The sequence below is a fragment of the Falco cherrug genome, chromosome Z (genome assembly GCF_023634085.1).
Source record: "Falco cherrug isolate bFalChe1 chromosome Z, bFalChe1.pri, whole genome shotgun sequence".
Classification (NCBI taxonomy): domain Eukaryota; kingdom Metazoa; phylum Chordata; class Aves; order Falconiformes; family Falconidae; genus Falco; species Falco cherrug.
The window spans coordinates 44,477,621-44,489,712 of NC_073720.1; the positions used below are offsets into that span (position 1 = coordinate 44,477,621).

General features: G+C 39.8%; 1 long non-coding RNA gene across 1 annotated transcript in view; it reads left to right on the forward strand.

The window, feature by feature from the left end:
* LOC129734779 (uncharacterized) overlaps nt 1-6,451 on the forward strand; it is a 102,020-nt gene extending 95,569 nt beyond the window's left edge. Inside the window, exon 3 of the long non-coding RNA XR_008730385.1 lies at nt 5,336-6,451. This is a non-coding gene — a long non-coding RNA (uncharacterized LOC129734779). The remainder of the gene's footprint in view (nt 1-5,335) is intronic.
* Nucleotides 6,452-12,092: the final 5,641 nt, after the last annotated feature.

A 12,092-nucleotide genomic window follows, 5' to 3' on the forward strand; every position in this document is an offset into this window, starting at 1 on the left:
GGTAAATCTATGGGGAATGTCAGGTCAAGTAGCTGGGTTTGCTTAATGCTCTGACCCTAGGTTGCCCAGAATAGCCAGATTTGGTGCACAGGTATCCTGGCTGGGCTGGGGCTGCAACCATTGAACCAGCTGTGGGCTGATAGATGTAATATGTCCAACACCTAAAGCTTTAGGCCTCACTGCTTATTGTATCTTTTGTTGTTTTGGTTGTTTCGGTTGCTTGCATAACTTGGAAAAGGGAGACCAGCTGATGGCTTGACAACATATGCAGGTGCCTGTCACTTATGAGATGTTGGAAAGAATGATTTCCTCAATTACTAGGATGTTTTCAATGGATAACAAAGCTCCTTTTCATCCCTCTGATGAAATAAAACAGCACAAAAAAGTCTCAATCTCTACAAGACCCTTGATTACCCTTCTGGATTTTCAGGCTCACCTAGACTGAAAACTCTTACATTTTCCTGTTATGTGATCAACACAAACAAGTGGTAAATTTCAGTCCAATAACTTTTTTTTTTTAATGTATGTTAGGAGAAAAGCAGAAGAGGAGACAACAAAAAAAAAGGATCCCTAAGAAAGCTCATTAGCTCATACCTATCCTGACAACTGCACAGAACATACAGAGCAAAAATGAGATGTGACCTTAGCATAATTTTCCTTGCTTTCATATCAGGAAGGAAGGCAGAAATGAGGAGGTCAGAGAGAAAAACAATCCTTTTAAAATATTTAACTAGCTGAGCAGCAGGTCCTCAGGTGGTGTGAATCTGCATTGCTCTGGGTGTGTGTAAACATCAGACTGAACTACCTGAGTCCTTAACAGAAAACAAATTGGAAATGAAACAAAAATTCTATTGTAAGATCTAAAATATAAATAGAACAAAAAAAAATAAACACAAAAAATCACAAAGCACAACGCTGATAATCATCTGGTGCTTTATTCAAACCGTCTTGTTAATTCATATAAAATGGCAGGTCAGATTCAAGACAGTAGATTCAGAGACTAGGATGTAATGCCATCTTTTGTACTTTCTGCTTATGCCTCAGTGGGAAACCAAGAGCAGAATTCAGCCTTAAGGGGCTAAAAATATTTATTTTTCAAACTCAAGCCCTGCCTTTTTTTTTTTTCCCCAAGTATGACAAAAATAAGTTTCTAATAAAACATGTCATGGACTTACTTTATTTTCTTTACCTCTCTGAATCCAAAACAAAGACAGAGCGAAAATGTAAGTAACATTTTTGTATTAAAAGAAATTATTCCTGACAATTTTAATGTCAAGTTTCAGCTTGATGTGATTTAAAATGGGCAAGTTACAAAGCCCTAAAAAAATGGGGTTTTATAATGGAAATGCTGACAGACCCTTAACTACAGTGGCGTTGCTGGGCGCCACTCTAATAAAAGGTGGCAAGGATCCAGAAGTCTTCACAGCTGCATGTCTAAACTTTATTAAGTATCTGACTATAGTTTGCAGGTCCTTGCCAGATCATAACTCATTTATTTCTGACACATTCCAGTTTATAATTAGTGTTGTACTAATATGTTCCTAACCAGTACCAGGGTATTTTTAAATATTTTTTCCTGCTGTAAAACAAGGCTGTTCCCCAAAACCAAAGATGCACTGACTTTTGGCAAGAAGTAAACCTTTTTTTTTTTTTTTTTTTTTTTTTTTTTTTTTTTTTATCCTTGGGCTAAAATAATTCAAATGCTAAAGGTCGGTGTCTGCAACGGAAGCACAAAGAACACTGAAACATCTGTAATTCCCAAGGCAGGAGAAATAAAGCAATTTCTAACTTTCTCTAAGCAAAGTATTTTACTTGCCTTTAGCATCCAGCAACAAAGCAAATTGTTCTTAAAATACATCAGTAATGGCTTGCAATTAGGAAATCATTGTAAAAGCAAAATAAGCAAACACAATTGTTTTAGTCCTTTGCCAAGTAATGAAAAAGCTCTACTAATTCATGTAAGGTATAAACTTATTTAAATCTACTATTGGGTGCCTGCCACCAGAAAATCACGACATTTTTGGGTAAGTGCATACTTCCATAGCTTGTTCATGTTTCATGATATTACTGATCTTTCTTTGGAACACAACTGATCAGTTGCATGCAGGCTTGATCATTACTGATACTGAAATCTCAGCTTGTGTTGGTAGCTGTTGTTCGAGGTTCTTGGCTGCTTTTATTTCCAGCTGCTCTTATTTATTTCCAGGCTGCACCAGCTGTCTGTGCAAGTATCTGGGCAATGCCCTCTGCTAATGGCAGTCTCAGAGTGGTCAGGGAAGGTGGACTAGAACAGCATGTAATACGTATTTCCAGATATAGAGAAGCTTGTCCACACTGTTCTGGAAAGCTTTCTGAAGTCTTGGGTGGCAGCATTCTGGGCTTTCTTTAGAGGGTGCTCCCACCAGGAACTGAGAGGGCCACAGGGCATTATCACCCATGTGGGACTAGGGTCTTCATTTAGGTTGCTCTACCCTTACGGCAGATCATTGAAAGACACTGAATTTTGGGTCAGAGTCATTCCATTCCTCCACAGAGGGACAGCCATACCATGCCTTTCTGCAGGAAGAACCTTGTTGTTCTTTATAGCTAAGATCCTAAACACAACCCAAAGCAAAAATCTAGCAGAATTTTACGTCATGCTGCTTAAATTAATAGGGAACAAGTCTTACAATGTAATAAGCTTTTATAGGTGACTCTGTATTGGCCACAGAGACATAAGCTGGTACGTTCAGTTGCTGGTCCAGTAAACCATTTCAGTGTTTATGGTAAAACACAGGACAACGTATTTACGTTTTATCAAGTATAACAATAAAGAATACAAACAGAGAAATTGGATTATGATAAGAATTAAACCATCATTATGGCCCTTTTCTTTGATGGTGTTAAAGGGTAAGAAAGATCATATACTTGCATGGTGATCAATATTCTATTTCTAGTTCTTCAAGTGCATGCTTTTGAGTCTATGAATAACTATAACTGTGGAAGTTCCTTTAACATGTTGGCTTCCTAACTTTGTGTAATTCTTGCAGTGTACCTTAGCTCATCAGCGGCTGAAAACATAGAACTTTTTCTAATCAATTCATAGAGAGAAACCAAGGTGGAAAAACTTGTCACACTTATAACGTGGGACTTCATGAAGCTGAAGAGAACTAACTTTCTCTTTCATCATTGACTTTATTTTACAAAGAAGGCTTCACATTCACTTGAAATGCTGCCCATTTTTTCTGTTTCAGGGCCACAGGGATAACACACAGCTGCTCAGCACCCAGCCCAACATACACCTTATAACTTTCAATTAAATTACAGGCTAATGGTTGACTCACATTCAGACAAGTATGAACATACATGCAGATGACAATAGGTGATAATTCTGCAAATTTCAGAAGAAATAAAACGAAATGAAAGAAAAGAGAAGAAAAAAACCAAGAAGAGTAAACGAAAGATTCAGCTCCATATTTAAAGAGGCATTTGTCACATAATACCAAGCATTCACTTCTATCAATATATTTTTACATTTCCCAAATTACTGCTTCGGAAAGTGAAACAACCTTACAAGTCAGAAGTGTGTTGTTACCTAGCTGCCCAAAATTTGTACACTGAAGCTGAAGTGTTTGCTACTGGCAGAGTTTTATTAACTTTATTTCTACATTATCAAGAATTTTAAAATGCTCTTTTTGGCCTCATAGTCTGTCTAAGACTCCAACTGCCAGTCTACAATCACTAACCTAAAGGGAATAAATTATGGATCTACCATAACGATGGATGTGCCAAGCTTTACACTGAAAGGAAGGAAAACAATCACTCTTATTATGTGTGAAAAATTCAGCAGATCAGTCCCAGAGATATCAGACATGCTTTTTAGGTATGAATGAATTTTCTTAGAATTTACCAATACATTATTAATTTCTTTATGAGTTAAGATAGGTTTTAAATTATTCTAAAGCTACCTTTGAAGAAAGTTGGCATAAGGTTCATACCTGGATTGGGTTCGAAACTATCTGAATGAAAACATGAAAACACTTCAAAAATTGTCCCATACACTGAATTTTTGATGTTTAATCATTTGTGTTGCTATAGATCAACAACAGCGTCTCTCCCTCAGTTTTTTACTAGACCTTTTCAAAATGTTTGCTATATGAGCTGTCAAAAATATTTCCAGTATTTCTCAGAAAAAGCATGCCTGAACCAGATCTAGTCTCCAAAGGTGAGGCCCAGTTACCAGCCTCCTCCAGCTGGGTCCAAGTGTGGCATCTACCACCATGATAGTAAAGATGCCACAGATGAGACATAGGCACTTGGTTCCACCTGAGACACCATTCAGCCTCTGAGACAGCCTTGCAGGGCTCACAAAATGCCCACAGGACTTACAGGAGGTCCTCATTTGGTATCCTGGAGGGTAATGCAGGGTGTCTGATGTTGCAGTAGGCTTTCACATCAAGGCAAATGTCAAGATCCTCATCCTGTAATACAGGCTGTAGATGGGATTTCCAAGAGCTCAAACTGATGTCAAAGTGCAGCTTCTTCCCCTCTGCAGTGGAAGAAATGAAACAACAGGGAATCCAGGATTTTTACCACAGTTGCCACTGCACTTGCGCTGTACCACAGTACACTGCACTTTCCAGCACTTTTCAGGTCACCAGATTGCTACCAGAACTCTAATAACGAAGAAATGAAACATAGAAAAAATATGCAAAACCAGGGTTTGTAGTTTGGAGCTCCTGATTGTTCCCTTGCTGCAGGCATTATTGTTTCAGTCAAAGCATCAATAGGTATTTAATTGCACTAACTATTATGAGCTATGATGGATGATCACAGAATGAACAGAAGAAAAAGAATAGGCACTTGCTCTTTGTCTGCTGCTCTCTCTGCACAGTTGTTTGCTGTTTTGCTCTTTCAGGTTCTTTCTGTTGGTCTTCTACACCTAGGAAGCCTGATTTCATTTCTAAAAGAACCAGTCTACGTATTCAGGGCTTCGAAACCTTCATGTAATATGAACCGAAGTTCCTCTCTGTACATGATATTCAGATTATTTTTTCTTTGTTTTCTTAGTGGATATTAAGATTGACACAAGGCATTTGAATCTTCACGAAATACATATCTTGGAGTTACTCATTGTCTCTTTCTACTCTGAAATAGAAAATTTACTAAATCTAAGTAGGACTTACTTTAATCACTGGCCTTTGTGTATAAGGCAGGGAGACATACTGATTGACTAAAATATTAGTTGGCAATCATTTTGTCTTCAGTTATGGATTAAATTGTTTTGCGTGCATAATCTTTCAATATATCATTAATATTTTGTTCTTTCGTCTTCTTTTTCCCGTTTTGATTTCAGTTTTCTGTTGCTGGAGACTTTGAAGGGAAAGCCAAAATGACTATTATCTAGAATTATCAGCTGTATGAGCAAAAGTACTTGTCCAGCACTTCTTGGTGATTTTCACTTCCTTTTCTGACATTCTGTTCTCCACACACACATGCATTATGTGGTGTGTATCCAAGTCCTCTGCAAGGATCACCTCCACCTCTGTGGATGTAAAAGCACAACTGTCTTCTGCTCCAAATGATCCTGGTTTCATGTATAACTTTTGTTAAGGTGATGATACTAGAACCAACTGTACATAGGCAGAGAGTTTACAAGACTCCAAGACTGATCTTGAAGATGAGGAAAGGTCCTTTCTCCTTATATTTAATTTACTCTGAATTTCTTGTTTTAAATGAGGTTGCAAGATTTCATAATGTTCAAAGCATGGCATCTGGTCTGCACTTGTCTGAAATTTTGCTGAATTTTCTTCAGTTCAAGCCAAGAAGATAGGTCCCAGAGCAGTTACCACAATTGACAATAAGCTGGATTTGCTGGGTCATGAAGGAGAAAACCAAGAAGCTAGGAACCCAAGCATCCATGTCTGTGGAGAGAATTATGAATTGAACTTACCAGGACTTTGATGATGGTGTACCCAACTCTTTCTAAAATCGTGGTTTCCATGGGAAAAGCCAAACTATGACTGTCCCTGACATGCTGGAGGGGCAGAGGCGCTTCTCTACTCTGCAAGACAGCATGGTGATGAGCACAGGATAACTGACCCATGCAAGCAACAGAGAGGCTTAATAGTATTTAAACACCAAGAAACTGAGGGTGAAATGACCACATGAGAGGAGCAGGGTCTTCCCCTGCCTGGTGGGCCTCTGCAAACCATCTTTGTCTTTCCATGATCACACAGGTCTCACCACCACAACCACCCTCCAGTCATCCCAACGTGATGGACTGGGAGGGTGTCAGTGCTTCCTAAGAGCTATGGGACCCCATCAACTCATAGTGCTCCCATGTACAGCAGCCTCTGCCCTGCCCTGAGTGGGACCATTTTGCCCACCGTGCTTATAAACCCTTCCAGTGCTTCTCCTTTACTGCTACTTTAACAAAACTGAGCTCAACTTAAGAAAATATATTGTATTTCTTTAATTGTAAAATTTTACTGTGGGACGTGATTAAATCATTTTCAAGCATCGTTGAGTCATGCAGAGCTTTATTTTCCAGTTTAAAGCTATTGGTAACCAAAGCCAGTTTTATATCCAGACCACATGGTGCAATAGTCATAAGAAAAGAAAACACTCTAAACCTTTACAACCTAAAATTCACTTGCAAAGCATTATTATCATACATCTTATTTAAAGTAGGGTAAAATGGTTTTTCTGGAGAATAAGGCAACTTTCAAAATCTTCCATTCACATTCATTTCTGGTACAGCAGAGTGCAGGGAACTGTGAAAGAGCAGATGTTGTCCAAATGGGAATAATTTACCCGGACTGTTATTTTAAAACATAGTGAATGCGCATACAGCATTTCAAATTGGTCATGCCTAGGGCAATATCTTTTGCTGAACTTATATTAACAATTTTAAAGGTATAGCAGCCTACAAAAGGTAGGGTTAACTTTCCCAGGCCCTGTGAGAGCTGGAGGTCCTCCTTTAGCCAGGCAGTTTTTGCTTTTGTAATCTCTGTTTTTACAACTAGTGCATTTGTGCACTTTCACGTGCTCTCAACTTCAGCTCTGAGCATGAGGCCTATAGCATTCTGGGCTGGCCAAAACATCTGTAATTTTACTTATGGCATTTCATGGTCTGTTTCTTCACCCTATTTCTTCAGTCTTTATAAAGAATAATAGTCACATTTTCTCTGCAGAGTTGTTACTTTTTTGACATCAAAGCTCCTCTTTGCCACTTTTGTCTAAATTTTCCATGGAGGAGCAAACATTTCCTGAATAGTTCCTGCTGCGAGTTATCAAAAAGTTCAAAATGCATGGAAAGGTTGTGCAGGCTGTAGTGTGCCTGCAGAGGCATTTGATTCAGCTTATGCATTGAACATTGAAGACCATAACTATATAGGTTACTCCGCTACCTTTTCCTGAAGGGTTTATCAGCTCTTACAAAGCATCTCGGGAACGGACAGCTACAGCAAAGCAGGGAACAAGGGAAAGTCAAGGCTGCTGCTCAGGGAGGCTGCAGGACATATGAGGAACAGCTGCAGTTTGCATCCACAACATTCATCACACCTATGCATGGGTGTCTGCATCCTTAATGCATGTGCCTGTCCCTCCCTGTGCCACCCCCCACCTCCCCCACTGCTCTCCACAGCCCTCACTGTTACGTGGAGGCTCATGATTGTCATGCAAAGCTAGCAGAGTGCAGAGTGGCCACAGGAGTAAGAAGCAAAAATGAAAGGATGGGGTCTGATGGGCTGATGAGACTGTGGTGGCAGGGGAAGGAAAAATTGAAACCACAGGACCTCTGTTACCCCAAAATCCCACCCAGGACAGCTAGGGATTTTCATGCCTCTGTCATAGAATTCCAGCAAGGCCCTTGCAGGAAGCATGCAAACTGTATACTTTATGTTGCATTAGACATCTGCCCTAATTACACAGAATTACCCTGTGCCTGGGAAGTGCCAGCATCTCTCTTTGTTGACTCTGTAGGAACGTAATGTTGATCCTCTGAATCATGCCTAAGTGAGATGTCCAAATTTGATGGTGTGAATAACCCTCTAGGAGCAATAAATAAAAACCTGCATAGCTTACTACTGGCAGGAGGTGTGTTTTGGTAGCAGTCATGTTTACTGTTCCCGACTGAATAAGCATTACTCTTAGAGTCGATGTTCTTGTGAGAAGACTTATAGTCTATAATTTCAGTATCTCTTTCTATAAAATGCTGTAAAGTTTACTTAGCATTTCAAGTGGTTAATGCACTGTCCTGGCCAGTAACGTTTGCATGGCCAGAGTTTGGAAAAACACATATTTTTAGGCTGCTACCCTGCACCCCAAGAATTTGATTTTGTAAAGTGATTAATGATGGCTAATGTCTCCATTGGTTTTCCCCAGTTTGAGATACTGAAAGCCCATCTGACCTTCTGGAAGAAGGTTTAGTGTTCCCTGAAGGCCAGGCTCCATTACAATGTCTGAGGATGACTATCCCAAATCACTACTCACTTTTGAGCTTTTTCTTGTTGTTGAGCTCTGATTATAAGAGATGAAATGTGCTCCTAGCCCAGCAGTCTGCTACAGGATATAGCAATTCCAGAGGTCTTCCCTGGTCACTCTTCTGCTCTTCAGCTGTGTTGCTTTCAACCCTAGCCTAATCAACTGATTTTTCTACTGGTTACCTCTGAGATGACACACAATGCCAGATAAAACCATCTGAATGTTGCAGAAAGAATAACCTATCTGTAGATTATTTAGTAAATTAAAATGTAAATGAGAAAAAACATGGAGAGAACGAATGTTCTCCCAGAGCAGAAACAAAAAGCAACTACTGCATAATAGGATTTGAAGATGTGAAAAGTTTCTTGCCTGCTGAAAAAGCGCTGCTCTTGGCTTTTCCTTGTTCTGCATTGACTGTGCCTTGGCATCTATTTCTTTAGCTAGCAATAAGGGTGCAGTTTTTGTCTTCCACCCCTTGCTTTCTTGCTGGTTAAATCATAAAAACTCAAGGCTGGAAGCATTCTTGTCTTCTCTACATATGTTACCACTGTTTTTTTGCTGTGCTCTAACTTCTGTATCTCATACGTCATATATTTGTCAGTAAATGGGCAGTGTTAAACTCTTTCAGCACCCATGTAATGCACAAAGAGCATCCCTCAAGATTCCACTTGTGCACCATTAAAATAGAGAGCAGTGGACATGCTACCGTTCTTTGTCATACTGTATTGTTGGAGATGAGAGAGAATGGCCCATTGAAGCTACTTTTGCCCCTTCAAACTATTCACCAAGAAGGAAGACTGCTTTGATACTCAAGAGCTGAGAGAGATCTCGAAATAAATGTTTCCTGCTGTTACATGCATTGGTTTGTGTTAGAATATGGCTGTGGGGTCAGGTTTGCATACTGCAGATAGGCTTCTTGGTCACATCAGTAACTGTGGAAATCTTAAGTGTCATATCTGGGTTCATCTTCTTTTAAAAAAAGAAGTGCACCAATGTGGAACAAAGCTTGTTATATGTGATCCAGGAACCTACAACAAGAATAGGTGCCTTAGAAAAGTAGACAGATAGAAGGAGGGAGAAGGAAAGAGAGACAGGCACGCACACATGCAGACATTAGAAAATCTGTCCTTGACCTTCATATGCCAAAGAAATTATTTTCGTTTGAGGTGGGGGAAAGTCAATCCCTTAAGGGAAAACAGAGGAGGAGAGAGAGGTAATAAGGAAATGAGTCAGACACAAAGAATTATTGGCAAATACAGACACTTCCTAGTAAAGGAGGACGGTTTTCAGCTGTTCTAATGTAAAAAACCACAGATAGTATGTGCCTGGTTTTTATTTAGTCCCTCTTGTAGCTAGAAATATTAGAGTTTAATAAATGGGGAAAAGGTGAGAAGCAAGACACATTTCTCTCTCTTCACTGCTTCCCCACATCACCCAGGGGAGCAAGCTAAAAGTCTGAATCAGTGTTTTTCTTTCGTTTTAGCTTTTTTTTTCCCCCTCCCTAGATAGAAGCTCTGAAAAGTGGTTCCACTGTAACCATTTAAAAAGAGGCAAAACATGTGGTTTCTCCACAGGGCTGTTTCTAATCAGATTGGATTAACTTGGGTAACTGTATAATTATAATGATGATAACTGATATTTTATTTTAGATTTTATTAACCAAGGAACCCTGAAGTACTCTAGATTCATTGATAAATCCCTGAGGTCCTCCTTGCTACAGAGGCTGGTGAGCCTGAAACAGCATCCCAAACAGAGACCTTCCCAATACTTCCCAGCACTCAAATTAATTGCAGTCTGAGGGGCTGGCTGGAGATCTACCCAGCTTCTAAACATTACAACCTAACCAGTATGAGATCTATCAAAGCACAAAGCCTGTGGCTTATCACTATTGCTGAATCAAAGTTGAAGTTATGAGCAGCAGAAACATTGGGGGCAGCAGCAACTCAAGTAGAAACAGCCACGGTCAAAAACGAAGGGGGACTTTTTTGCTTGCTTGGAAATGAACTAGGAGGGAAAGACAGGAGGTTATGTACTCAGGAGTATATAACTGCAGGCAAGGATAGCAAAAGTTGAGCAAATAAGGAATATGAGTGGAAGATATGTAATTTGTGAGAGAAGCTGAGCTGCAAAAACATTGGTTATTTGATTAATGTATGGGTGTTAGCCTTTACTGTAAAGTGGAAAAGTCAGAATCTTCAGCCAATAAATGTTTTTCTGCTTTCTCCTGTGAGGTACTGACTGAATTTACTGTTCTGATTTAAGACTGAATTTACTCTTTTGATTTAGCTCCTTTTAGTCTGAGGGCCCAGAAATTAGAATGGCACACCTGTACCTTGGCCCCCAAGGTACAGAGGTGCTATACACCTGGAAGGCAGAACTGCTTCTCTAACAATGTCACTGGGATTTAAACAGCTGTGCAGCAAGGTAGTTTTTATTAACCCCATTGCCCATAAGGCAATTACTGCAGTCCCATTCTCTTGTGATGTGGAAGTGTGTGTGTGTGTGCGCGCGTGCGTGTGTGTGTGTTTTTCTTTAGTACAATTGATCTGTAGCAGCTCTTTGAGATATGGACCCAGACCATTGAAGGCAGGTTTGATTTGCCATTCACAGAGTAATGCATCATTTTCATGGTAATACGCTGACAGCAGTGTAAAGTCACTGTATTGGCTGTTCTTGGGGGGAGTAGAGAGGGCGAGGGAAGGGAACCATAGCTTATAGGGCCTGGCTGCCTTCCTATGGCATGTGTTTCATAGGAGGTCAGACTAGGTTATATTTGGCCCTTCTGGCTTTGACCTACAATTTTGTGAGTTCAAGCTGTTGACAAAATTCGATTATCTTCTTTCTTTGCTACAGCTATGAAGACGTGCTGTCTCTAGATGAGGAAAACTATGCATAAAGAAGAAAATACCATAACCTCTTCCCTTGAAGGCACAAACACCCCTTGATGCAGTGTTTATTATGGGCTAAGGGGAGACATTTTTATCACACCTTATGGCTAAAACACTGTCATTATAGTGAATGAGTGTAGTGACATTTCTTTATTGTTTACAGTCTTGTTGTGGGTATTCCAATATGCTTTTCTTCCAAGAGGCAAACATTTCTGCCTAGAATTGCAAAGGTGTTGGTCCTCAGTTTTGCTCTGCATGTCAGACAGAGGGCAAATTCAGCCAAGCAGCACCCTCTCCCACTGTCCTTGATGTTGCTAAGATGCACCTAAAAGGATGCCTATATTTGCCTCATCATTCTGCATACATCACAGCTAATGGCACATGCATCAGCTAATGGCACAGAGACATCTCCACTGAAAAAACCCTACAGCAACCATCCTGCCCCATTGCAATTCAGGATAAGAGAACTCAGTATGATGGGCTGTTCATCCTGGCTGCTTATAGTAAGCCCAGAAAGCCTCAATGTCAAAACCAAAATTTATCGAGAAATTAGTATTGGCATTATTCAAGACGCATACTTTGTACTACAAACGTTTCAAAATGGAAAATGGCTCCAAATGCATTTGCAAATATATGTATGAGACAACTCAGCTTTGTGCTTTCTGTGAGTTACAACTTAATCATTCTGCTTGGTTTTGTTCCTTCTATTCTGTGATTGCTATAAACTTTGGCAACTAA